Source organism: Dasypus novemcinctus, chromosome 8 (assembly GCF_030445035.2).
Source record: "Dasypus novemcinctus isolate mDasNov1 chromosome 8, mDasNov1.1.hap2, whole genome shotgun sequence".
In the NCBI taxonomy this organism is placed as follows: Eukaryota; Metazoa; Chordata; class Mammalia; order Cingulata; family Dasypodidae; genus Dasypus; species Dasypus novemcinctus.
Genome location: NC_080680.1, coordinates 10310533 through 10338091, shown reverse-complemented (window position 1 = coordinate 10338091; position 27559 = coordinate 10310533). Strand labels below are relative to the sequence as shown.

The following is a 27559-nucleotide window of genomic DNA, read 5'->3' as shown; positions in this document are numbered from 1 at the left end:
TTATAGTTCTTTCCTTCTACAGTGACTTTTCTCTGAACAAACTGATCAGGGAGGGGATAAGCTTGTCCTCCACTGCTTTGGAAAACCCACTCACCTATGCACCTTTGGAAAGCTCAGTCTAGCCCTCCAACCCTTGTAGTCTTGTCCCAGAGGGTGCTACGCTGCTCGGTGGTGTCTGCTAAACGGGAGACCAGCCAACAATCAGTGTGATTGACATGAATGCGCCTTTAGAGCAACCTACTATTTCATCAGCGCCCACAACAGTCTCAGAAAGAAGATCTAATCTTTCTACTCCAAAACAGCCTAACAATAGCTGGTGAGGGTCGACCAGTCGGCCAGGGTCATGGCACACCCTTTTGGAGAACTAGGGCCTGGAGGGGATGTGCCCTGGTGGTTGGAGCTGCCCGTGTCCTTGGAACAACGCTGCCTCTCACGTGCTGAGTCTGCAGGCCCCCTGGGCCACTGAGAGCCCCACTCAACACCCACTCAGGGAGGCGAAGCCCACCAGCAGAGAGCAGCAACGGCGAGCCATCTCAGACACACGCACTCCCTGTCAGCATTTCCTTGTTACACTCTCTAAAGAAATGTAGTCAGTGAAAACCTAAAAAGACAATGACAATTAAATGCAATACGTAATCACGGATTGGATCTAATAATGGAGGGGGAAATGCCCAAAAGGACATTATTAGGACAACTGAAAAAACCAGAATACGGACTGTATACTTTACATCAATGTTAAATTTCTTAACTTGATGGCTATACTTAAAGTGGCTACGTAATTGAGTGTTCCCATTGTAAGGACACACACATGGCAGTATTAAATATTAGAGGAGAATGATGCATATAACCTACTCTCATGTTTAGAAAATAGACTGATGATAGGGATAGATAAACACAAATGATAGGGAGGTAAAATTAGAACAAATGACAGACCAAATATGGTGGAATGCCAATAGTTGGTAAATCTTGGTATCTGCATCAAGGTGCAGTGGGGTTCTATGTATTCTTTCTGTATTAATTTTGTAATTTTCCTGTAAGTTTGAAATTATTTCAAAATTAAAGTTTTAAAAATAAAATTGTAGAAGATGGAGTCACTGAGTGAGCCGGCCTTGGCTCTCGACAAGACAGCTCTCTCTCGAAGAATATAAAATCAAAACGCCCTCCCTGATCTTAGGCGTGGTTACCATTTGGAGGACTACATTTTTATGGGGGTGCAGGAGGAGCCTGTGAGGAAGTGCTAGGCCATTAAAGTCCAAGAAGGGAAGTACACAGCACCGGAAAGGAAAGACTGGCATGGGCTGCCCTGGAGGACTGGGTCTCGGAAAGTGGGAGCCTGACGGGGAGCTGGATGGGTGAGGATGAGATAGGGGTGGATCTCAGAGACCAGGACAGAGCGTGGGGTTCCCCGGGGGCCGGGCTGCAGGAGGCTTCTTAGGAACACGTTCGACTCCAGCAATGCTCGGCAGATGCCCAGAACCCAGCTCTGCCCAGCCCTTTGCTGGAGCCGAGGTCGGAAGCTCCCGCCATTTGCGGCCACTTGGCCTTTCCATCCCTCCCACCACGGGACACTGATGGAGGGACAGAGCGCCAGCACGGGGCCTCGAGGGCAGCAAAATGACCCAGTCCTGGTCTCAAAAGGCTAACGGTCCAGAGGGAAAGAAACCGCCATGAAGCCATCACACCAGTGCAGCTCTGCCCACCGCGCAGGAGCTCAGAGACCACACAGTGACAGCGTCGGGGGCTGGGGCCCTAAAACACGGAGGTGCTGCCTCTGGTGATTCCCACACCCGCGGACCCGTCACAGGAGCCCACGAGACGCGACTTGGGAGCCAAGATTGAGGGGGACGGGGTGGTGAGGGCAGGGGTGGGAGTGTCACAGCCTGAAACACGGACTCAAATCACCTACGTGGGTGCCTCTCTGTGGTGCTCTTCAAATGACAGGGATGACAACAACGGAACGAGCAGGAAGACAGATGGAGCCTGAGCCACGGGCAAACCTGTCCACCCACCCCAGACCAGGTGAGGCGGGAAAACGCAAAGCCCTGCAAAGCCTACACCTGGAGCACACGAAGTGCACGCCCGCGGACTTGCCAAGACTTCGAGGTCTGGGCCCCCAAGGTTCCTGCTTCCAACCCACAGGGTTTCAGTTCCCACTGGGTCTAGCCAGAAGTGAAAGCCGCACCCAGTGTTTGCACCCCCCACCCCATGCAATGCACCCCGAGCCCCGACTGCACACGAGGGCCCGGCACGGGCGGGAGTCTGAAAGGCCTCCTCTCACTCCTCTGCCTGCCGAGGCAAACCCCCAGCTGTGCAAGGGCTCAGGCCCTCAGTTCTCAGCGTTTCTACGAGAGAATCCCAGAAGCCGTGGAGATGATGGTTCTTCTACCTCCCTGGACGAGTGATGGAGCTGGGCAACTCCGAGGGCTGCTCGCGCTCTCCCCAACTCCCTCACCGCTCTCAGAGCCCAGGACCCTTCCCTGGTGACCCTGCACCCATCTCCCAGCTGAAGCTTACAATGTCTGGGCTCCTATTTGGAAGATGGACAAGTTCTGTCCATGGATGTTGCTGATGGTAGCACAACACTGAACGTAATTAACAACACGGACATAGAGAGCCATAGTTAAAAAGGAACTGTTAGATCGTCTATAGAAAAACAATAAAAATTTTAAAAGATCCATAGTACTGCACTATTCAAACAGCGAGCCCAAAGGTATACCATGGGCTACAGTTAATAGTACAATTATAAACATGTGCTTCCCTCCATGGTAACCAACGTTCCACACCAATGCACGGCGTCCACACCAGGGCGGTGTATGGGAGCCCTGCATTTTATGCATGATTGTTCTGCGAACCCACAACTTCTACAACAAAGCAAGCAAGCAGAGAACTTACCAGTGCATAATGAAAGTGTCAGTGGTTTTCTCAGAAAAGTTTACCTAGATCCTGTTAACACTCTTGAAAATAAACTTCGAAGCTGCTATTGGCAGGGGAAAAAACACCCTTCACAGGATCCACTGGTAACTTACTGCTTAGCCACTGGGATTTCCAAGACGAAGTTTGCTAAAAGATGCAGATGAATGAATCCACACACACCGCAGCCAGAGACGTGGTGACAGTGGGTGGGGGATCGAGCCTCTCTGGCCAGAGCAGAGGGTCCGGCCCTCCCGCCTGAGTCCTTCCAGGGGCTCGCGTGGGGTGAACGCCTCACGCAGGCCACCAGAGCCGAGGTCCGGAGTGCAGCGGCGGGAGGCCTCGGAAGGCGGGCAGGCCCGATTCTCTGCACCCCAAAGCATCATCTTGCCGGAGTCCCTTTCACTGAGCCCCTGACCCCAGTCTGCAGCCGGCCAGGCACCTGGCTCTGGGAGCTCTTGGGAGGGACGGAAGACGGTGCACGGAAGGACGGGGAGAACCCTCATTCCCTATGCCCCAGGCACACGTCAGACAGACAGACGGCAACAAGCGCAGGCTGAGCAGAGCTGCGGGCAGAGCAGAGCTGCGGGCAACGCAGCCCAACGAGCCGGGGGCAACCACGGGCCACTCCTTTCTCTTCCCCATATTTTTCTGTTTTCCAAATTTTAATTTTGAGCAGACTGGGAAAAGCATGACCCTCAACTGCTACAGACCACCTGCCATCAGGCCTGGGTGGCACCTACACAGCACAAAATCCAACCAAAGTAAACCAAAGAATAGAACCGCCCAGGAAACAGAAAAGGCGGCTGCCTGTGCCACAGCAGGGGTCCCTGGCGTGCACCCAGGGGCACCCAAGATCAAGGCCCTGAGGTCTCAACTGGAGCAGGAGGGCTGAGAGACCCCTGGGGTCCAAGGTCACCCAGCAGGTCAGCGGCCCACCTGGCTTCACACTCAGGCCTGTGGCTTCTAGAATCCCAGCTCTTTGTCCTCTTGGGCTTCTGCCTTTAGATTTCAAGTACCAAAACAGGGTGAAATGCCCTCTAACTATCCACAGACACCCAAAACAGAAGTGGATCCAGTGTTCTAGGAGAATGATATTTAATAACCATGCAAAAATGAGCTGTATTTCTAAATTAAGGGCTGCTTTGATGCTGCTAGGCTTTCAAAATGCAACACACCAGAAATGGGCTGGCTCTTCCAATGGCTCACAAGCTCATGGGTCTGAGGCTGTGAAAACATCCAAATCACGGCAGCATCGGGGTGATGCCTTCTCCCCAGACTGGCCGCCAGCAATCCCCAGCTCCGGTCTCTGCCTTCTCCTCTAGGTTTCACTGCTTCCACTTCTGGCTTTCCTTGTCTTCCTCTCTGTTTATCCGAGTTCAATCTGCTTATAAAGGACTCCAGTAAGAGGAATGAGGCACACTCCCGGCCGTGCCCTAACTCAAGCAACCTAATCAAAAGGTCCCGCCCGCGGGCACGGACTAGCTCTAAGAACGCAATCTCCTGGGGCTCCTGCAGCTTTGGGCGTCACACCCACTGATATGTCTTTTCCTTTTTTTCATCTTTATTTATTTATCTCCCCTTGCCCCTCCCCCCCCAGTTGTCTGCTCTGTGTCCATTCACTGTGTGTTCTTCTGTGTCCACTTGCATTTTTGTCAGCAGCACCAGGAATCTGTGTTTCTTTTGTTGCGTCATCTTGTTGTGTCAGCTCTCCATGTGTGCGGCGCCATTCCTGGGCAGGCTGCACTTTTCTTGCGCTGGACGGCTCTCCTTACAGGGCGCACTCCTTGCACGTGGGGCTCCCCTACATGGGGAACGCCCCTGTGTGGCAGGGCACTCCTTGCGCACATCAGCACTGCACGTGGGCCAGTCCACACGGGTCAAGGAGGCCTGGGGTTTGAACCCTGGACCTCCCATACAGCAGGTGGACGTTCTATCAGTTGAGCCACGTCCGCTTTCCTCACTGATGCGTCCTTGAACCTGGAGCTGCGCTGGCCCACGTCAACGCTCACTAACCTTGCTGAGTGACCATGTGCCCGGCCCAGCTGTGACATCGATGTGTGGCATCCCTGTGAGGTGGGGAGCTCCGAGCTGGGTCAGGATCCCAGCAGGCTGGAAGCACAAGAGCTGCTAATCACCCGCACATACTGGGTGACCCGCCAGATTGCTGAACCACAGGCAAAACTTTTCCCTTGAGGTTGATGGGGGATTATCATCAGGACCCCATGTGCAACCAGGGGCAGTGGCGTGGGCTCGCGGGCTGGAGGGACAAGCGGGCACTCACGGCTGCCCCTGCCATCTTCCCTGCTGTCACCTCTCGCCTGCTCTCCTTGTCCTGCTCATCGCAGTGGCTGCTGCTTCTCCCTCATCACTGGACTCCTGAGCCCCCCGGGGCCATCTCTGCCCAGGCCAGCGCTGCCCTCTGGCTCGCCCGTCAACCACGTCTGCAGCGCACCAGAAGCGGGCCCTTGCCGTCTGCCTGCGGAAGGTTCTAGGGGAGAGGTTGGCTGGCGCTCCAAAGCTGCCCGGCACGCCCCCAGGGGCCCATGAGAGGGCCACCCCTTTCCATCTGTGCAACGTCACCGTCAGAGGGATGAGCTGTGGAAGGGCCACACTGCCACGCTCTGGTGCTCTCGTCAGCTGTGACTCTCCTCCTTCACTCACCGAGCCCCTCCGGCTGGGGACGCGGCCTTTCTCTCCTGGAGAAGCGCTTACTCGTCCTGCCGGGTGGGGCGGGGGGGGCATCCTGAGACTTTGGCCTGCCCCGCCCTGGTCACTGTGGTTGGTGCAGGTCCCCGCGTCCCCTGCCGCACTCATTCGGGCAGCCCCAGCCCCTCCCTTCCCTCCAGCCCTCCTCACCGTCCATCGCCCCTGCCCTAGCGTCCCTCCACTCCTCTCTGCCCAGCAGGCTGCTTCTCTTTGGATTATTAGCAAGGTAGCTACTCGATGGGGAAGGGGTACCAGGAAGACAGAGACCCTGAGACCCAGAGTGTGCCCCAAGGGAGAGCCCCCTCCCCAAAGGGATTGTCTGGGCCCAGTTTGAGTGTGGAAATGTTACCCTGCATTTCAAGCGTTTGCCTTTTTCTCACATCCTGGCCCATTTGGGACCTGCAACCTGCTGCTTCGGGAGGAAACGTAAGCTGCGAGGAGCTGCGGGCTCAGCAGCCTATGCGTCAGGCCTCCCCAGCTGCAGGTGGCTTTCCTTCCGTCCTGCTGAATTCAGCCCAGCAAGCTCCAGGTGCACGTCGGGCAGCAGGTGCTTTAGAAGGCCTTGCGAGAAGAGCGAGGGCGGTGCGGCTTTCAGGGGGGCGCAGCCTGGGCTGGGGCTGCGGGAGCGGCAAGTTAGCAGCCTCCTCGCACAGAACGGTGAGGAGAGAAGACCCGGTGAGGAGAGAAGACCGGCTGTGAGGGCAGCTTAATCCTCCTTGAACCCCACGACAAGCCTTGCTGGTGATGTACCCATTCTACAGGTGAGGACACCAAGTCTTGGAGACGAGATTTGCCGAGCCACACAGGAGCTGCTGGCAGAGCTACAGAGCCCCCGTGTTTTCTGAACTAAGGCCTGCGGTAGTTTGAGACTGCAGGGACCCCAGAAGATCATGTTCTTCAGGCTGGCCCACTCCTGTGAGCGGGAGCCTACCTGGGTGGGACCTTTTCATTGGGTTAGCTCGTTTAGGGTGGAGCCCTTTATAAATGGATGAGTGCAGAGAGCGCCACGGAGGCCAGACGCTGAAGGCGATGAAACCAAGAAGAGAAGGAAGGACCAGCAGACGCCACCATGGGCCTTGCCACGTGGCAGCGGGGGCCAAGGATCACTGAGGTAGCTGGTCTTTGGGGAGAGGGCATCACCTGATGATGCCGTGAACTGGACCTTTTTATGGCCTCAGAAGCTTGCAAGCAAATAAATCCCCTTGGTAAAAGCCAACGCATTTCTGGTCTACTGCATTCGGGCAGCCCAGGAGACTGAAAAAAACACAGCCTAGAACTCCCATACAGCCCGGCAATCCCCCTTCCTACAAACACACCAAGAAGTGAAAACAGGGAGGGAACAGACACCGCACATCGACGCTCATCCCGGCCTTATTCACATTTGCCATAAGCTGGAAGCAACCCAAGCGTCATCAACAGAGGAATGGATAAACAAAATGTGGTAGACACCGTTAAAGGAAAGTGGCACCAGATGACGCTGAATTGACAGAAGTTGACTTTATCCAGGCTCTCCCAACAGGCAACAGAGAACTCCAAACAGGTCAAAAGAGCCCTTGGAAGGGGTCTGCTCTCCGTGGCAGGCGGGCGGTCGTTATGTTTTACAGCCAGTGCCAGGGCTGTGCGAAGGTGCGCGCAGGCCAGCGGGGAGGGAAGGAGGGAGTGGGAATGGCCGGTGTCGGAAGTTGGCGGGGTTTTCAGCTGGTTTTTTTCTTCTTTTCTCCCTGCAGCCCCAGCTGTATTTCTCTGCAGACCCACGGTTGCAAGGTTAGTTTCGAGACAAGCCAGGGGGGCGGGGAACAGATAGGATCAGGGGAGAGCTCAGGCCTGTAGCTGAGTCCAGAGAAAAGCAGTCTTGGAGGGAACCCAAGGTGAACTATCCCTCAGCCTGGAAAAGGAAGGAAGCCCTGGGGTCCCGCGGATGAGCCTCGAGACTCCGTGGTGAGAGGAAGGAGCCAGACACGCAAACAAGCACTGTGTGATTTCAGGAACGTGAAAAAACCTGCAAGGGGCAAATCCACGGGCGGCAGAAAGCAGATCAGGGCGACCAGGGCTGAAGGGGGAGAGGATGGCGGTGACGACTTAGGGGGTGAAAGCGTCTGTTTGAAACGACAGGAAGGTTTTGGCAATGGACGGTGGTGATGGTGGCACCACATTGGGGACGTAATTAATGCCAACGAAGGGTACGCCTGCAGGTGGTAAAAATGAGGATGTGTGGTACAGATACGTTACTACGCTGAATTTTTTAGAGGAAGAAGAATAAATCACGGAAATACAAAATAAAGCAGAAAGAGATAGGGCCGTCCTGGCTGTGAACGCCCCCCCCCCACCCTGGCACCCCTCAACGAGGTTGCAGAGAGGACGGGACCGACTCTCAAGCCCAGGGGTGGGCCTCGGGGACACACGGGGTCCCTGTTGGTGGGGGAGCAGCAACGGGCTGAGCGGGGACCTTCGTGAGCATCTACTGTCCAGCGGTCACTGGGCGCTGTGCAAAGGGAAGCTGGCACCCCCCTGGGGCCCTGTGGACGGCCAGGCTCGACTGGCAGAGGCCCAGGGGCCGCGGGCGTGCTCTCCTGGAGGGGCCCCTCCACCCCTCTCGCCCCCGAGAATGCTCCAGACAGGAGACAGGTCCCAAGGGCCGCCCAGGGGCCTCGGGATTTAGGCTGCACCGCCTCCAAACCCGGCCCCGCAGGCTGCCGTGTGCAGGCGTCTCCTCCACAGGGAGAGGCGGGGACATGTAAAATGCCCCTGCTCTCGGCCCACGCAACAGGGGCACGACCGTGCCAGGCGGGTCAGCACCCGCGGGTCCCGGGAGCTGTCTCAACACAGCGGGAACTCTTCACACAGGACCAAGCGGCCGGCGTTGGGCTGGCCGAGCCGGCAGGAACCTAAGCCGCTCACTTCCAGGCCGGGATCCCGGGCAGTGGAGGATGCGCTCAGGGCAAGAGCAGGTGGCACCCTGCAGGTATATGTAAGTCGGCTCAGGGGACGCCTGGCGAGCTCGGATGGCCTTTCTTGTGATGCGTTTTCCAGACACAAAGAGAACAAAGCCAAGCATCACGTGATGTGGGACACTACATCTGGTATCGGTCTCCAGTCATTTTAAGTTTTAAGACAAGCCGAACCTTGGGCTAGGGCTAGCAATAACGCTGTCCACTAAGTACGCGACCACCCACAGGGCCAGCCAGGCTCTTCCCCCTCGTTGGCCTGGTCCCGTGCGCAGCACCCAGCCCTCCCATGCCCGCCGCGACTCCGTGGAAGCACGTGGAGGGTCAAGGGTCACGTTCTGGTGCACACCCCCTGGCTCCAGGAAGCTTCTGGAAGTGAGGACGTCAGCAAAAGGCGCTGGTCACCTCCCCGCGGATACTGTATCTAGCCACCCACATGAGCCAGCTGACCCTCTAAAAGGGATGGGGTAGGCTGGAACACCAAGATGTATGTATACTTTCCACGCATATTTTAAAATAGAAATAAAAGAGATGATCTGAAACCGCAGGGACACCCAGGCCAGGAGCTGGACACCTGAGCAAACACGGGCTGCCAGTTAAAGGCAGGAGGGACCCGGCCATCTCGTGGCTCTCATGGCTTGTCCCTGGCCTCCCCTCCCCCCAACAGCTGAGCGTATGAGGTTAAATCCCAGAAGTGGGATTTAAATGCCAGAGATGGCATTTTCTTTCCAAAATCAAGTACTGCGTTCTGCTGACCCAACCCGATAAGAAAGGGTAGAGAGAGAGCACGTACCTAACAGTCATATAACTTTTAGGAAATGCTACAGAACAGGGCTAAAACGTTCATAACTCCATTGGCATCACTGACCAGCAACTCTCCTGCCTCATGGATGCTGTTCTAAGTCCACGCTGCCATTCCTGTTCTAGAAATACACATGTGAGGGAGATTCCTACAAAAGTCGTGCGCTAATGAAGCTGGCTAGTAAGATAGGCAACCAACAGACGAATATGGAACCTGGCAGAGTCCACGTGGACATCAAGAGCCCCAAGACAGCTGCTGGGAGACCTTCGGCAAGATTCTGCCATCCAGAACAGGATTTCCTCCAGAAGCCAGGAGAAGCCCCGGGCATTCCCCAAGGACTTTATCATTGGGCCCTCCTGGGGGACTGATTGGTGGGGTGATCAATCAAAATCACAAACAGCCAGAACTCCTCCCTGACATTAGGACAGGGGTGGAGTAATCAGTGGTCTAAAAAGCAAGCCCAGGCCTGAGCACTCACACTTGGACACGCTCCTGCCCTCTGTGCACACTCTCACTGTTTTTCCTCTGCCATGATCAACATGCAAGTAAACCCTGGGCATTTATAATCTATAATGGGGAATTGCAGTCTGTGAATCAGCCTCTTTATCACTCTTCGGCCCCTTCCTCTCTATCTGGGACCCCTGATCTGTAACTTTCTCCCATTTCTCTTCCCTCCCTGCCTGAATAAATTTCTGGCGTCACTCACTCAATGTGCTCCTGAAATTCACTTCTGCAGCATAGCCAAGGACCTACACAAAATCCGGTAACCCGTGGCCAGGCTCTCGTCATCTACCGGGGCACGTGGCCCTCGTACATAAAAACTAGGCTCCAGCCTTGACTCGGCTCAGGAGTTTGCAAACTGCACCGCACCCTCCAGGGAGGGGCTAGCGGGCCCTGACGGCCCCTGGAGAGCTCAGCCAGGGTGGAAGATGGTGCTCGCACCTGTGATCCAACAAGGGTGGTTTTCTGAGTCCGAAAGGCCCGTGTACCAACGGCCAAACCACATTCTGGGTTGCGGATGAGGCACACGGACGCGGGAAGCCTCACACCGGTCACAGCTCCGCCCAGCTGGACAGGCAAGGCGGTCAGCTGTGGGAAGCACACAGGGCACCGTGGAGTCCAGGGCCAGGCTCGGGAACAGAGGGGAGTCTAGAACTTCCTGGACCCCACAGAGGGCAAGCACCGAGACTGCTACTTTAAAATGGCAGCACAGGGTGGCAGGAGGTGAGCTGGGCCGTGACCGAGAAAAGCAGCAGAAGGCATCTTCGGGGGCGAGCCTGGCCTCGGGCAGCCAGTGGGCACCTTGGGCCATCAGGCAGGGCGAAGGACAGCCGCCACCTCCCTTCTCCCTGTAGAGGTTCTGGGAAAAGGCGCTCCCACCCCAAGGTGCAGGGAAGACCTGGCACGCCCCGACGCCATCTACCTGCCCTCAGGCCTGCACCTGCCGGAGCCGGGCCAGGTGTGCTCAGAGCGCACCTGGCAGCCGTGCGCTGCCTCCTTTTGCTGGGTGCGCCACTTCCGCTTCCTGGGCAAGGCTGGCAGGAAATGCTGGGTGCGCCTTTTCCACCCCCGTCCTCCCTGCCCGCCCCTTCCTCCACGCCCGGGTCCGCAGCCCCTTCCCAGCAGGGCACCTGGCGCCTCTGCCCAGGACCTGTCCCAAGGCCCAGCCTGGCCACACTTCCTGCCCCCACCTGCAGCCCCACGCACCCTCCTCTTAACTTCTACCCGCCTCCGAAGCCTGCGGAGCTCGCCGTCTAGACCGGGCGACGCGCACCTCCGCCCGCGGCCCCGCCGGCAGGGAACTCCTCAGATCCCTGAGTCAGCCGCTCGGGGCTCGGGGCGAGTTGCGTCCTAGCCAGCCCCCCACGGAGTCTGCACCCCCGCGACACCGGGCACTGCTGGGCACTAGTGCTCGACTTTGCGCTAAATCTCACGCTTTCTTTGCTGCTGGGAAACCGTTGGATTCATCTCGTCTAAGTGGTTGTAAAACTCCTTGGAGGACAAGACCAAGACTTAAGGGGCCTGGATGAGCTGCCTGTTCCCGCGGTCACAAACGACAACGAGTCTGGCTTACAGCAACACCCTTTATCGTCTCGCGCTTCTGGAGGTCAGAAGCCCGGCTCGGGTCTCGCTGGCTGAACTCGAGGCGCTGGCAGCGCTCTGGAAGGAAAGCCCTGCCCAAATTCCTCGGTCCAGGCCCCCGTCCTCCATCGTCTGTCGAAACTCGCCCTCTTCCACGTTTAAGGACCCTCTGGGGCCCACCCAGAAAACCCAGGATATGCCCCCACCTCCAGAGCCTAAGCTCAGTGCCTTCTGCAAAGCCCCTCTTACCACGTAAGGTGTCCACAGGTTGCGGGAATTATTTGAGGGCCATCACTCAGACACCTGGCAGAGCGCAGCCACAAACCCTGGAATCGAAGCCTCCAGGGAAGGAAAGGAGGGAGGCGGGTGGGAGGGGGCAGGGGGCTGGCTGCACCTGCCCGCCCTTCGCTCCTGCCACTCGGGGCCGCAGCCCAGTGCGGGCGCGACTCCTGATTCCTGTTGCCATCAGATTTCTATTTCTCCCAGTTCTATATGCCGGAAGTCATTCATAATTTTCTTTTTTGATACGGGGAAGTCCTGTTTGAGGGCTGAGAAAGCCAGCCTGAGTGCTGAGAGTGGCACTGGGCCCCAGTCTTCGAGAGGACGGAGAGCCGGCCTGGTGGTGGGGGGCTGCTGTGGGACTCAGGGGTCCCGGCAATGAAAAGCCATTTGAGAGGTAAATCTTAAGACAAGGTCAATTTTTTAAAAATCCCGGCTGCATAAAAATGCAAATGACTGTTAAAAAGAACTAGAAAATAACAATGCAACCAGCACATTCCATGGGGAATTCCGACTTGATCGCTGCTTCTCAGATGCAAATATTACCCCAATTTTGGAAGGATTACAAGCAGCCCCCATTCACAGTGTCCTTTCCTATGTAAATTCAAATCTGAGAACTCACCCTTCACGGCTCCTGGAGGGGCTGTTTTTCCCCAGTGCTTCTCTTCCTGACGTCCTTAAAGCCCTGCAGCTCTCTAAAGCAGGCGCTGTGGACCGCCTCGTTATTTCTGCGCGGCTCCCGCTGATCCCCAGGGATCAATGCTCCCCCCAGGTCCCTTGATCGCGGTCCACAGGTGACCAAGGAGGAGTCCTCTGTCACAGGCGCTGCCCCACATCGCACCTCGCTTCCCAGCACACACAGGGTCCGAGCTCCAGGGAAGATCTTGAGAAAGCAACCCACACCCCGTCTGCAAGGCAGGGCCAGCGGGCTGCGCTCAGCACATTTGCTCAGCACATTTCACGAGGTCGCCCCACGCTGCGCCTCGCCCGGCCCTGCCCCACTGTCACACACACCCCCTGGCTGGTTGGGGGCCTGAGCCGGCCACTGCCAAGCACTGCCAAGCACCGCCAAGGCCGCAGGTCACGGCCCCGCGCCGCCCGCTCCACTGCCCGGAGCCACGGAGCGCACGAACACCCAGGAAAAAGGAAATGCTGAATGCAGTGAAAACCACCCAGGGCCACGCCTCACTCCAAGCCGCCCTCGGAAGGAACCATGCCAAAGGAAACAGCCCAACAGCTGCGGGGCTGTGACGCACCTGCAGAATCAGCTGCGCCAGGAGCGGGACCAGAAGCCTCCAAACGCCAACCAAGCACAGGAACGAGCGGTTACAGACAGAGGGCCGCCACGCGTGGCTCGGCTCCTTCCGAGCTCAGAGGGGGGAAACTGAGGTAAACCCTAAAGGATGAGGCTCTGCTGCCTCCCAAGCTCAAGGGGTAAGCTCTGGGAGCATTCTAACGAAGCCGGTTTCCCCTCCAGCTCCCGGAGGAGGACGCAGCACCCAGCCCGTCCCGGGCGCGGCTGACGCAGGCGGGCTTCGGCGTCTCCCGGCCGTTGGAGCGCTTTACTTTAGCAGGAAGACCTACTCACTCCAGGGACGCCCGCCCAGTCTTTGTCAGTGTAAGAAATAGGAAAAGCACAAGCCCTGGGCTCTGAGACCCTTAATAAAGGGTAAGAAAATGCCGGGCCTTCGGCAACAAAACCCCAAGAGACCCAGCCCCGCTGCAGCTGCGCCCACCTCGGCCTTACCTGCGAGCCCGCGTGGCCGTGCCCGCCCGGCGGGGCGCGGGTGTCACCAGCTGCTCAGGGCACTCGCTGGCACGGCCACCCCCTCCTCACGGGGCCGTCTGCCTGCCGGGCCCACATCTGTCCTCTGCATGGGGATCCTGCACGTGGGCGCAGCTCGGGCTGGAGCCGAGGGGCCGCCACAACAAGGCGCCATTCAGCGGCTGGCCCCGTGCGCCCCCGGGAGCCTCCCGCCCAGGTCCCCGCATGCTCGCCCTGGAGCAGGCCTGTCCCCATTCTCCTCCCTCTGAATGGCAGGGCTGTTCCCCCGGTGGCTCATTCAGAGCCGCCACCCGCTGCCCCAGGGCTGAGCCAGCAGCGAGCAGCTCCAGTTCCCCAGGAGAAAGACTGCCTTAGAGACCGTGCTCTGCCAAGGGCACCCAGCCTCACACACTGTCCACCCAGGCCGGCCTGGGGGTCCTGCCCTTCCAGCCCCCAATGACCAGCTGGCCGGGCTCCTGCCGGCATCTGAGCAGGATGGGCGAGCCGCGTATGCCGGGACAGGCACGGGGAGGTCCTGGAAGCGCAGGGTGCGATCAGAGCCTGTGGCTGGGGCAGAGGTCCCAGGGGGGCAGGTGGGCTGGAAATCCCACCTACCCCGTACACCATGTAGGACCCCGGGCGGTGCCCGGCCGCTCAGAGCCTCAGGGTCCAGCCTGGAAAACGGAGGCGACATGTGGGGACCGCTGAGCCCGCCGCCCCTCACGGTCGGGACCTTCTCCCAAGGTGGGAGTGGAAACCAAACAGGGAGTTCCAAGTGCATAACATTCTGGAAAAGCCAAGACGAGAGAGGGAGTAAACAATCCGCCAGGCGTGCAGGGGGCGAGGGGGCAGTGAAGAGGTGGCGCACGGGGCATATTTAGGGCGCTGAAACTATTCTGCATGGTACCATCAAGGCCGGCAGTCACCGTGTGCATTTGTCCAAACCCGGAGAACTGCACAGCCCTGCTGTCAATCACAGACCTTAGCTACTAACAATGCCTCAAAACTGACTCATCAGTGTAACAAATGCCCCACACTAAGGCAGGATGTTAATCGCAGGGATGCTGTGTTTGCAGGGGTGGGGACAGGGCGTGGCCGATGGATGGGAGCACTCTACTGTACACACAATTTTTCTATAAACTCAAAACTCCTCTATAAAATAAAGCTTATTAATTAAAAATAAACAAACCGGCAACACTTACTGCCCGGTGGCCACATCTTCCCTCCCCAGCTGCAGGCCCCAGCAGGTGGCCCCCCAGCCGCCCACCCCCATCGGCACACTCACCCGCGCGCAGTGGGCCTACAACCAGCCTCCAGATGGATGTCCTGCCCGGCGTGCATGGGGAGGGAGGGACGTGGCGGGCCGCGAGCGCTCGTTCAGCACCAGCTATCTTTATGACCCGGCAAGAGCTGCGGATCTGGTTTCCCTCATCCTCCGAAGGGGGACCTTGGGTCCCACCGTCCGTAAGGAAGCACGTTCTCTCTGATGATCGCCCACCAGCAGCCCCGTCACCCATGCCCGGCCTCCAATAATCCAACGCCTGAGCGATAAGCAACGGGCCGCACGTGGGAGACCAGCCCCAAGGGTCCCGCAGTCTCCAAGACCGCCTGGGGTGGGGCGGGGGTCTGCATGCCCCTCACCCCAGCACACGTGTCGCAGCCCTGCCCGAAGTGGCCCAGGAGCTGAAAGCAGCTCCACGTGGTGGAGGGCGAGTCTGTGCTCCGCAGGGGGTGACGCCGCACTCGGGCACACGCCCACCCCACAGATGCTGTCAGCCGTGCCAGGGCTTCCTGTAAGTCTCTGGAGGCAGGGGCTGCAAGAGAGCAAGACCCGGGCGGGCCCAGGTGACTGTCACTCACGGTAAGCCCTGGAGCCTCTGGATCAGCAAGTCGGGGCTGGCCGCGCCTGTTCGGCAGGCGAAGCCAGGATGTCAGAAAGGTACTGCGACCCGTCCTGACCCCAAGCTCCGGGCACAGCCGGGGCTGCCTCCGTCACCTCCACGGACTGTCAGCCCTTCGCGGGTTTTCAGTTCTTGCCTTTTCCTTCGCTATCTGGCTGTGACCCTCCTGAACTAACGCACCTCATTTTCCTCCTGACTTGGCGTCACCGAGGAGGAGACCCTGACGGCCCAGCTCCTCCTAGGGACACCAGGTGGCCTGGCGGCGGGCTCTGTCCCCGGGACCTGAAGGAGGACTGCGCACAAAAGCCTGGCACCTGGAACCCGCGCTGCAGACGCCACTGCCAAAGGCATCGGCAGCTCAGGACCAAGACCTCGGCGAGCAGTGCCACGGGACTGGAAGATGCACCCTAAAGCAGCGGCCCCCCCACCTCTCGGCAGAAGGGCCGAGGGACTCCTGCAGGAACGAGGCCAACAACAGGTCTTGGGGAGAGTCCTGAGCCCCTCCTTCACCCCACGCACACCCAGGAACCCCCGAGGTGGTCAACGATGAAGGGACCTCATTCACCTTGAACAAGAGCGGCGGCTGACAGCGTCAAACTTGACCCAAACCCTGCGTTTCTGGAAAACAATGAAGGTTAAGAAATCCCCCCACCCTCTGTGTTCCAGAAAACAGCTCACTGCCGAGACCCCTTCTCTGAGGGACCCACAGGTGCTCGTGTTTACCTAGGACAGGGCCAGGCGCAGGCCCCCCAAATTCCCATTCTTGGCCTCAGTGATGCTTAGCCGAACCGCCTGTCCCCACTGATCACGTGACAAAACGCTTGTTAACCCAACTTGGGTGGAGATTCTCCCTCCCTCCAGGCCCCTTAAAGCTAAGGGCACGTTCCAGAAAATCGTCTGCTTCAATGTAAAGTATTTCCAGATCTACTTTCTCAGCATGCCAACCGTTCAGCCCGCTTCCCTGCACCCGGTTCTTGACTGTTCTACCAAGGAAAACCCTCTTGCCAAGCTCCGGAGGTGTCTGCAGACCTGTGGTCTCTACTTGCAATATCTCCCTCACCACAAAAGCCACCTCCCCCTTTGCAAAATCCTTCCGAACAAGGTCCCCCCTTACTGAGTCTGGATCTGAGGCTTTTCTTTTTACTGACACCACCTTTGCACCTTCCAGCCGAACAGGTGGACAAATCCACAGCCGCCCAGTTCCGAGGCAGCTGTTCACAGCCGGGCCCCGGGGATCCCCCTGCAGAGGCTCCTGTGACAGCTCGCCGAGCTTTATGTTCAGACCCGCGGCAGAGAAGACTGGCACTCGGCAGTGGCTGCCCCGTGAGCAGGTGTGACACCGCGCTCCGGAGGCTTTGACAGCACAGGGCACACCTGCCGCCCACGGCCCCGCGGTGCCCCAAGTTAGGAAGGCGCGTGCCATCTCGAGAGGGGGCCCCACGAGTGTGACGCCCCGTCCCCAATCCTCTGACCCTCAGCTAAGGCGTGGCAGAGCCGGGGGTCAAATGTGAGACGAACGCTGACCCCGCCAATCCTCCGTTGGAAGCTGCGCCAAATCCACATAAAGGAAGTGTTTTATTCTGCCATTCGTGAGACAAAAAACCTTTTCAGCTCTAAGACATTTTGATGCAATAAACTGAAGTAGTCTTTTTTTTCATGGTTCCATTATGGTTTACACTATGGTTTACATTTTAGATTGTACACTTTTATAAATTTTGGGTGATATTTAACATGGCCTATATGAAGTAGTCATTACACTCTTTGACTAGAATTATGTCTAAGTTCCATACTTTAAGACATGTGCAGTCTACAAGATACTCTGCAACTCTAAGGCACTTGTATAGATTTAGGCTAGATGTGTGATGTGTTTTAGGGCACATGATTACTTTTAATCTCCTCTGCGTTGAAGATTTCGCTGATCAAAGTTGAGACCATTAGCTTAGGATAATTAAGCCTGAAAGCAATTTTGTCAAAGCAGCAGTAAGATGAAAAGAAGAGCTTGTACTTGGGAAAAGCATTTTTTCCGTGATCAGAGAGTTCACAAAACTTAAAGTTCCAGAGAAGGGCCGATGGTTTCCAGCACCACCACCTACCACCCTCATAAATAGTGTAACACAGGGAAACGGACTTGGCCCAGTGGTTAGGGCGTCCGTCTACCACATGGGAGGTCTGCGGTTCAAACCCCGGGCCTCCTTGACCCGTGCGGAGCTGGCCCATGTGCAGTGCTGATGCGCGCAAGGAGTGCCCTGCCACACAGGGGTGTCCCTCACGTAGGGGAGCCCCACGCGCAAGTAGTGCACCCATAAGGAGAGCCGCCCAGCGCGAAAGAAAGTGCAGCCTGCCCAGGAATGGCGCCGCACACACTTCCCGTGCCGCTGACGACAACAGAAGCGGACAAAGAAACAAGACGCAGCAAATAGACACAGAGAACCGACAACCAGGGGAGGGGGAAATTAAATAAATAAATAATCTTAAAAAAAAAAAAATAGTGTAACCCAAAATCCCCACTCCATTTCCCTTTTAAAAGGGACTTTCCTAACTCAGCAAACAGCAGATCTAAAGACAAATCGCAGCGGACCCCAGATGAGTACATGAGCAGGTCAAGGGGACTGAAGGTAAAAAGCAAGAGCACATTCCTATTTTTAAACACTTCGTTAGAGGAAATGCATTCTCCCTTTACCAAAAAGTTAAGAAAGAACTCCCAGCACAATTTTTGGCAGAACAAAAGCTCTCCCCACTGCAATGTCAACCTGAATCTTCACTGGCACCTGTGTCTCCCGAGGGCACACGCATGACACATCTGCAGGCCGGAGCCCACCGAGGTCCTTGGCCATCGCAGCTACCAGTGCTGCCCACACCGAGTCCTTGGACCGGGAGACACGCACGAGCCGGCGTCTGGGGACAAACGGAGAGCTGCTTGCTTGGGCCGCCCTAAGGACTAACCCAGAAACCAGGCCCGGCAAGGAGCCCTCACCCTTCCCTCTGAATCCAGCCTTGTTCCCTGCGAGCCACCCGACCCAGCTACGCCACCTCCGCAGCTCGGGCCCTTCTGGGTGAAGTGTCCCCTGGTCTCCCAGGAAAAAAGGAGGCCGCACCCTCCTCTGAGCTCCCAAGGCACCTGGTTCAAACCTTTCTCGGGGCCTGTGGCATGTGCATCATATACACCTACTACGTGCCAGTCCTGTACCTGCGTTACAGACGCACCTCATCAGCAGAGCATTCCATTAGTGCTACAGGGGTGCATGTGAGGGTGTGTGCACACGGGCTTACAACTGGTAGTAAGTGCATGTGTGCCTGTGTGATTACAAGCTGTAATAATGTCTGTGCATGTATGTGATTATGAACTGTAACAGATGTGTGCCTCTGTATGTGCATGCGTGATTACAAACCGGAATGGGGTGGGTGCATGTGTGTATCTGCTTGATTACAAACTGTAATAGGTTTGTGTGCATGTGTGTGATTACAACCTGTAAGAGGTATGTGTGTGATTACAAGCTGCAATTAGGTGTGTGCATGGGTGTGATTACAACATGTAAAAGGCGTGTGTGATTACAAGCTGCAGTTAGGTGTGTGTCCATGTGCGTATGTTTGTTTACAAACTAATAAGTGTGTGTGTACATGTCTGATTACAAATTGTAACAGGAGCATCCGTGTGTACATCTGTGTGATTACAAACTGTAATAGGTGTGTGTGTGTGTGTGCAATTACCAGCTGTAATAGGTTTTCGTGTGTGCATGTCTGGGTGATTATAAACTGTGTGTGTGCATGTGTTAAAAACTGCATTAAGTGTGTGTGCGTGTTTGATTACGAATTGCAGTAGGGGTGTGTGTGCGTGTGTGATGACCAGCTGTCCCAGGTCCTGCGCAGGACAATACAGGGTGTCAAGTGGAGCATAAGGAGATGAGTTAGCAGAAGGTTCCCAGAGCTGAGCCCACACACGGCTGAACAGGATCCTGAGCCAAGACTGGCCAATTAACCTGACTTTACTATTCCAGCAAAGTCTCACCCAAGACAGAGAGCAAATCACTTTGCTGCTTGCTCCCGAACTGCCTGAAATCCATTTATTTACCCAGATGGCCGGGCCGGCCCTTCTCGGGGTGCCCTCAGGGTGGGGTGCCCTCAGGGTAGCGAGCCCTGCCCGGAGCAGACTGCTCAGCTGGGCAAACCGCGCCCAGCAGACAACCATCAAGACGGGCTCACCCCCTCCCTTGCTGAGGCTGCGTCCTAAACCCCTGGATCATGTGCCTCCCCCACACTGAATAAGCTGCTTTAACCAAACCCCGAACCCCTGCCCTCTGGAGCCACCCCCGGCAGAGTGTCGGGCGAGCGTCGCAGGCGGAGGACCGCGCTGGCGAAGGTCCTGGGGCAGGAGAGAGCCTGGCACCTGGGGAGCAGCAAGGAGGCCAGAGAGACCAGCAGGGGCCAGACCAGGGTCCCTGCTCCGGGGTGCTGGGGCCAGGAGCCACATCTGCTAAATGGATGGAGCTGGAGGCAGGAGGGGGGCCTGCAGGGCGGCGCGCCTCTTTGCTCCCCAACACCTGGCTCCCCTTGTTCCCAGGCCGGGTGTTGTGGCTGTCTCACAATAGCCTGCATCTCTGGGCCTCCCCAGCACCCCGTTTTGCCTTTTCGGGCCCTAATACCAGGGCTCAGCACTTTCCATTTTCCGCTTTCCTACTGGACACTGACTTAAAACTCCCTTTTGAAATCTGGCCTTTGGGAAAGTGGAAGTGGCTTAAGCAGTTGGGCACCTGCCTACCACAAGGGAGGTCCTGGGCTCGGTTCCCAGTGCCTCCTAAAGATGACGAGCAAGACAGCATGCTGATGTGACAGGATGGTGCTGCGAGCTGACATGACAGGATGGTGCTGCGAGCTGACGCGGCAAAGAGACAAAGTAAGGAAACACAACAAGAGGCACAGCAAGCAGGGAGCAGAGGTAGCTCAAGCGACCGGATGCCCCCCTCCCACGTGGGAGGTCTCAGGTTTGGTTCCCAGTGCCTCCAAATAAAAAGATGAGCAGAAACAGACAACACACAGTGAACAGAGCACAGACAGCGAGTGCAAACAAAGGGTGGGGGAGAAATAAAGAAAACAAAATTAATCTTTTAAAAAAATGTGGCCTTTGACCTAAGGGCAAGGGCAATCCAGGAGCTGCAGGCTTGTGCACCGCCATCACACTCACGGGTCACCCTCACCTGGGTGCAGGAGGGCACAGAGCGAGAAACCCGGCAGCAGCTCCCCGAGCACCAGACACGTGCTGGGTCCCCGGAGGCGGGGCTCCCGGGCCAGGCACCATCTCTGCTTATTTTTATGTCCCTGGGATCTCACGGTTTACGGACAAGCTGACCAACGGATGGGGGCAAACGGCGAGGCTGGCGGGCCCTCCCCGGCTGCAGGCCAGCGGCACCCAGGCTTCTTCCCTTTCCTGCAACTCACAGCCACCTCTGCTGGTGCCCCGTGTGGAAGGGTCAAGGTCACAGGGCGGTGGGCTGGGAGGGTATCAGTGGGTGAGGCAGGATTGCAAATCAGCGCCCGGGGAAGTGCTGAGGGCAGGAGGAGCTGCAACGGGCTCTCACCCCAGCCCCCAGGCCACCTGCCAGAGGCGGAAGGAGCTGCCTGTCCTACGAAGCTTCTTGCCGCTCTGCAAGAGACAGCGGGAGCCTCCCGTGTCAGGTCCCAGTAGCACGGGGGGCAGCTGCAAAATGTCAAAGACCTGAGACGCTAGCCAGCAAAAAGGAGCATTGGGGCGGCGAGACCTGAACCCAGTGTATGGAAAGAAACCACCTGCCTGGCTGCTAGAGATACCAGGTACAAGGCAGACTGGAAAAGACACGTGGGTTTCACTGCCCCGGGCGCTCGTCAGCTGGCCAAGAATCAGGCCCAGATTCCCTCCGGGGGCTCCCCAGTTGAAGCGCAGGTACTTGGGGAGGGTGTTTTGGGGGTGGCTTTATGATTGAGTCCAGGCACTGGCCACCATCCTCACCCTGTCCTTTCAAGCTGCGTCAGGCGCCCCTCGGACCAGGCTGCCCTCCCTGTGTGTTCAAGGCGCCAGGCGGAGCGGCTGCGGGCACGGCCTGCAATCCCCAGGCGGCCTGGGCCTGCCGCTGAGCAGCTGGTGACTCCCGCAGGTTCCTGGACAGTTCAGGGAAGCTGGCTGTCTCTGGAGAATGTCTGCCCCCCAGACCAAGGCTCCTGACGGCCGGCACACACGCCCGGGGGCTGCCCTCGGCCCCGCTTGCTCTCCCTGGGGGAAGTGGCCTCAGCCTGGGCTCTTCAGGCCCAGCCAGGGCTCCAGCCCCTCCGGCTCCCTGCCTGGCCCCCTCCCCAGAAGGGTGACTCAGAGCCCACCGCCACCTCGACGTCCCCACCAGCAGGAGAACTCTCGGCATCACCCGGGTGCAGGCCAGGTCAGGAGAGCCCCGAGGGGCACGCTCCACGTGAAGCTCATGCGGTGGGCCCAGATCACCCACTACCTCCCATCCACCTCGGAGGAGAGGGGATGCTGGCTGGTTATTCCCCAGGGGCCTCCCAGGCGCCCGGGGGGGCAGATGAGCCTGCTCTGCAAGGCGCAGCAGGGACCCATGCTCCCTGCCACCCCATGAAGCAGGCCGGGCAAGCAGCACCTGCCAAAGGGGGATCCCGGTCGGGGTGGGCACGGGACCAGCCGAGGCCCGCAGGGTCTGCAGCCCAAGCACCCCAGCCCTGCCTCCCACCTGGCTGCTGAGGCCCGGGCAGCCTCGTCGTGCACCTGAGACCTTTACCAGGTAGCTGCTCCCTGCAGAGCTGGGCAGGGCCTGGGCCACCAGAAGGCTGCGAGGGTGGCAGGCCCTGCTCTGGCAGGAATGGGGGTGGCGTGCGCACAGAGACTCAGAGATTTTGGAGGACCCAGGGGCCACCCGTTGCCTGGAGGGGCCGAGGGGCCCAAGTCAGTCCCCAATGTCAGGCACGTGGTACACATGATACAACAACACACCCACCCGCCACTCACAGATGTGTGCACACACAAAGTACACACTACACACCCATGCAACACAGGATGCACAATCATGCACATGCATGCACATGTACACACCAAGTCCATGCACACAGAAAGCGCATGTGGGCATGCACACATGTGCAAACACAATACACACACGTGTGCGAATGCGTACAGATGCACAATGTTCACGCACTTACACACAAGCACTCCTGTCCTGCACCCATGACTTGACTTACTAGAAACCGGACTGGTGAAAACTCGGTAACAGGCGGGGGGTAAACACTGCCACCTGCCTTCCTGTGAGGAACCACGTCAGGCTGGGGGAGAGGGGCCCTCGAGAAAAACAGAAGCTGCACAACCTGCAAAGAAGAGAAGCGTCTCGAGCCACCACCTGCGGGTCTCTGGCTGTGCCCCAGAGTGCTGGGAAGCTCCCAAGACTGAGAGACAGGAGGACAGATCAACCCCACAGGAAGAGCGCCTATGCCCAAAAGAAACCCACGCTGAGGGCGCTTCCCGGCACCAGAGCGGGGCCGGCAGATTCCTCACCTCCCCACACCACCCAGAAGACTCTTTCCTTTCAGTGCCTTACCGCATTAGACCCCTTTTCTCCTTCCTCGCTGCCCCCTGCCGCCCAGCTATCCCGCAACCATCCACGCTCCCAGAGAATCCGACGAGCATGCACGAACATCCATGTGCGTATTAGATATGCAGCTGTACCGTAAGAGCCTTCTTGTAATCATGTTACTAAAACAGCATCTCATCACACACACAAGGAACAGTGAGGGGATTCCATTACCGGCCATCGAGACATACGATAAAGCTGCTATCATAAAACTAATGTGGTTTGGCACGTGAAAAGACAAAGAGACCAGGGGGCTGGATTAAAGAGTCCCCACATGGAACCCAGCTTGGTGAAAACATAACATACGACAGAGCTGGAGTTCCAGTCACTGGTGAAAGGATAAATTACTTAATTATATAGTGCAGGCAAAGTGCAAGGAAATAAAAGGGGACTCCCCTCTCCCTTACATTCTAAAGCATCCCAGACGTGGTCACCAGTCTAATTCGAATACACAAAACAATATACTCCTGCAAGAAAGCTGAGGAGACCGTTCGTCTGGGTAATCTACGGGTGGGGAAAACTTCTTCATGACCAAAACTGTCTCTTGACCATGGAGGAAAAGACAGGCACAGCCCGCTATAAAATAAACAAAGCCCTGACGGCAAACGATGCCATTAACAAAAGCTGTCAACAAGCAACAGATCTGGGGGAAACCATTTTCAAAGCGGAAGAAAGTCAGAAGATTTGTATCTATCACAAATAAACAGCTACAACGGACTGGCGAGGGAGGGATGAACAAGCTGGTAGAAAAATGGCAGTTCCTGGAAGAATGAATCCAAAGGGCCAGAGCATTAAGGCAAGGTACAGAAACTCACACGGAGGCAGGCGGATGCAAATCAAAGTACGGGAGGCGTCCCTCTGGGCTGGCAAGAGAGGACGCTGAAATTAGGGTACTGCCGTGCGCTTCAGGGGAAGAGACCAACCATCGTGCTCTCCTGGGAAAGTAACCTGGCAAGATCTGGGCAGACAAAAGCAGCACACCCCTGGGACCCAGCTCTCTACTGCAGGAAATCAATCCCACCAAGCAATAGCACCGCCTGCACGTGGCCAGGGAAGTGCAGGCGCTCCCCTCTCAAGGCCTGCGTTAGTCTCCTGTGCCTGCCGCATGGCCTGAAAGAACGGAAGTCTGCCCTCTCACAGGTCTGCAGGTCCAAAGCCCAAAATCGAGGTGTCGGCAGGGCCACGCTCCTTCCAGAAGCTCCCAGTGACCCCGTTTCCTGCCCCGTCTGTCTGCGGGGAGTGGCCGGCGTTCCTTGGCTTGTGCCTCCATCTTCACGCCAGCCCCTCCTACCTGTGTGCCCGCTCTCCCTCTGCCTCTTTTCTAAGGACGCTCTAGAGAGTTTGGGGAGAACCCAGGACATTCTTCACACCCACAGGAATGGATTAGCTCTACCAACATGGTCTCTTCTGGGATCCATAAAAGCCTCAAACGACCACACCCTACGAAGCTGCTGAGGACAGGAGATTCAGCTCAGACTCAACCGTGGCTGAATCGCGCCAATCAAATCAGGAGTTCAGCTACTGTTAGCAGAGAGGGCACTGGACCCACCGGCCACCAGGGACCAGCAAGTCCTGCCCCGGGGAACTGACCCTGGGGAGGGTCTCGGACATGTGTCTGCACATGCCTGGACCCAGCTCCCTCATCTGTGACGAGAAAGCTGGGCTGGGGTCACTCTAAAAGTGAGTACCCAAATTGTTTTTAAAGCAGCTTTAAAAAAAAAAACTTACTCTTTTAATTTTTAATTTTTTAATTTTTTAAATTATACTTTCCACCCACTCCCCAGACAGCTCCCTCATCTGTTTGCTTGTTGCCGGGTTGATGTTTCTCCTCGATGTCTGCTATTTGTTTCTTCTCTAGGAGGCACCAGGAACCAAGCCTGGGACCTCCCATGTGGGTGTGGGTGCCCAACTGCTTAGGCCAAATCCGCTCCCTGCTCATTTCTGTTTTTGCTCGTTGTTTGCTCGTTATCTGCTTGTTCTCTGCTTGTTTTTTCTCATTGCTCGTAGTCTGTAGTCTGTTTCTCCTTTAGGAGATATCGGAAACCAAACCCGGGACCTCTTGTGTGGAAGGCAGGTGCCCAACTGCTTGAGCCTCATCCATTCCCTGAAGCAGCTTTTGAATACACTGTATTACATGTACTTGCTCTTGGGAAATACCATATATATCCTATGCCTTAAAACCACCTGGACTAATACCACCCACGGAGAGCTTTAAAGATAAATACAGCTACAAATACTCTTTTGTCTTTTTTTTCTTTTCTTTTTAATTTTCTTTTTTATTGTTTATATGTATTTTCACATTAACAAATCCACGAACTCTCCGTCCCCAGAAGTGAGTCTTCAGAGGTTCCAAGTGGGAACCGTTCACCATTCGCATCAGAGTGGCGCCTAGAGAAAGCAGAAGCGCTCCCCTGGCAGTCCTGGTGCTTTTCCAGGGCGACAGCCTCCCAGGGGAGCAGCCGGCAGGCTGGGTGCCCAGAGGCCCTCCGGAGCCTTCCGAGGCTGCAGGATCATTTACGCGCGTTTCAGTGTCATTTAATGAAATCTCAGCCTCCATCCAGGACACTGCTCTCCACTTACTAAAAATAAAACACATCCCAGGAACCAATGGCCCCTGTCACTATGCACGAAACATCATCCCACTTTACCGGGCAGCAGGGCGATCATCCTGAAAGGTGCTTATTAAGGCTACTTACATAATCCCAGACAACAGCCACGAAAGAGAGAAAAGCAAAACCGAAAAACCAGGCAGAGCCAAAACAACCGCATCCAAAGTCACATGCTTTCTACACTCAGCTTTCTTACCACAAACATACTCACGCTTCAGGGCCGTGAGCCTAAGCAAAGCAATTGCAACCGAGACATGAAATGACATCCTGACCCTCTCCCTGCTCTGCCAGAGGGGCTGTCCTCGGAGGGCGCGGAGGCCTCCCCTGCTGCTCTCCTGTACACGCTTCCGAGATGGTTCGCTGCAGAGACAATCTCTGCGGCCTTAGAGAGCACAGCTGGGAGCAGCCCCAGCACCCCCCATCCTGCCCTTTGGCTGGCAGGACCCCAACAATCTGAAGACTCTGTTTCATGGCAGGTCTCTGGACCCTCAATTTAGAGTGGCGGACAGCGGAGCCCACGGCAGAGCAACGTCTGCTCTGTGCCGCACCAAGAGCCCGCCCACAGCAAGGCCGTCTGTCTGTCTGAACCCCTTCAAACTGGTAGAGCCGTTCCCTTAAAGAAATTTCATTTGCTGCCACTTCAACCTCAGTCCTAGAACATATTTTTTAATTTTCTTACGCATGTCCTGTGAACACGCTCGTTTGTCTGCAGACTATCTGATAGGAAAGCTAAAGCACTGGGGGCACCCCACAACCCAGGCGCGGCCGCGAGCCTCGCGTGCACCCCACAACCCAGTGCAGCCATGTGCCTCAGGTGCACCCCACAAGCCATGGCGGCCGTGAGCCTTGGGTGCACCCCACAAGCCAGGCATGGCCGCGAGCCTCGGGTGCACCTCACAAGCCAGCGCGGCCGCGAGCCTCGGGTGCACCCCACAAGCCAGGCATGGCCACGAGCCTCAGGTGCACCCCACAACCCAGGCGTAGCCGCGAGCCTCCGGAGCCAGAAGACACCCCAACAGAGTGGCCCACCGGGCAGGTGGAGGTGAGAGCCAGGCGGAGGCCCTCCCTGTGGACTTGTCACCCCTGGGAGGCAGATATTTCTGACGCTGCCCCCCATCTACAAGCTTACAGACGAGGAGCTTGACGCTCCCAAAGGCACAGGAGTAGGTCCAAGGCCAGGCAGCTGGGGGGACTCCGGGGGCTGCCCCGCCAGGCGGTTCAGGAGCCTTCTGTCCTGGGGGGGCACAGGGCTGAAGAGGACAGGCGGCTGGGGCCCTGGCCTGGATGGACGGGCACAGAGGCGTGGCCTGGCAGGTGCTTTTCCCGCTCTGTGCCTCAGTTCCGCAGGGCAAACGGGAACACTCAGCGCCTTGCTCTCGGGGCTGTGTGAGCTGAGGACGGGGCTTCCAAAGGGGTCTGGGGCTGTCCCCGCTCTCCTCCTGGTCACCCCGCCTCCAAGCTCCTCGGCCACCCCGGGGGGGGGGGGGTGCAGCAGGAAGCGAGAAAGGAGCCAGGCCGCACACCGCCTTCCAGAGGAGCCCACACCAGGGGCCGGGCAGCCCCTCTGCCCAGCGGTTCTGAACACCCGGGGTTTGGGGGCCGGGAGTGGGCGTGAGGAAGGCACAATGAAAAGAAGCAAGACCCCAGACCTGCAGATTCCCAACGGCGGAGCAGCAGGCTCACCCCAGACCCCACAGCTCAGGAGCCAGCTGCCTCCATCTCCGGGGAAAGTGGGTCGGGGCACTGGTCACACAGCACGGTCCCAGCCTCCCTCCTGCCTGACGCCCCCACCCACCAGCCACCTTCCGAGCCCTCCCACCCCTCCTCGCCGTCTCCTCGCCCTCTCCTGCCCTGCACACACCCGGCGGGTCGATCCCACCTGCCGCCACGTCCCCCCAGCCTGGGAAGACGGGGGCAGAACTGCCTGCGCTGCCCGAGGCGTGCAGTCGCCTCCGTGGG

General features: G+C 57.3%; 1 protein-coding gene across 3 annotated transcripts in view; it reads right to left on the bottom strand.

Moving 5' to 3' along the window:
- The window catches only part of SEMA4D (semaphorin 4D), a 159469-nt gene that overhangs the window by 87535 nt on the left and 44375 nt on the right, over window positions 1-27559 (bottom strand). The window lies entirely within an intron of this gene.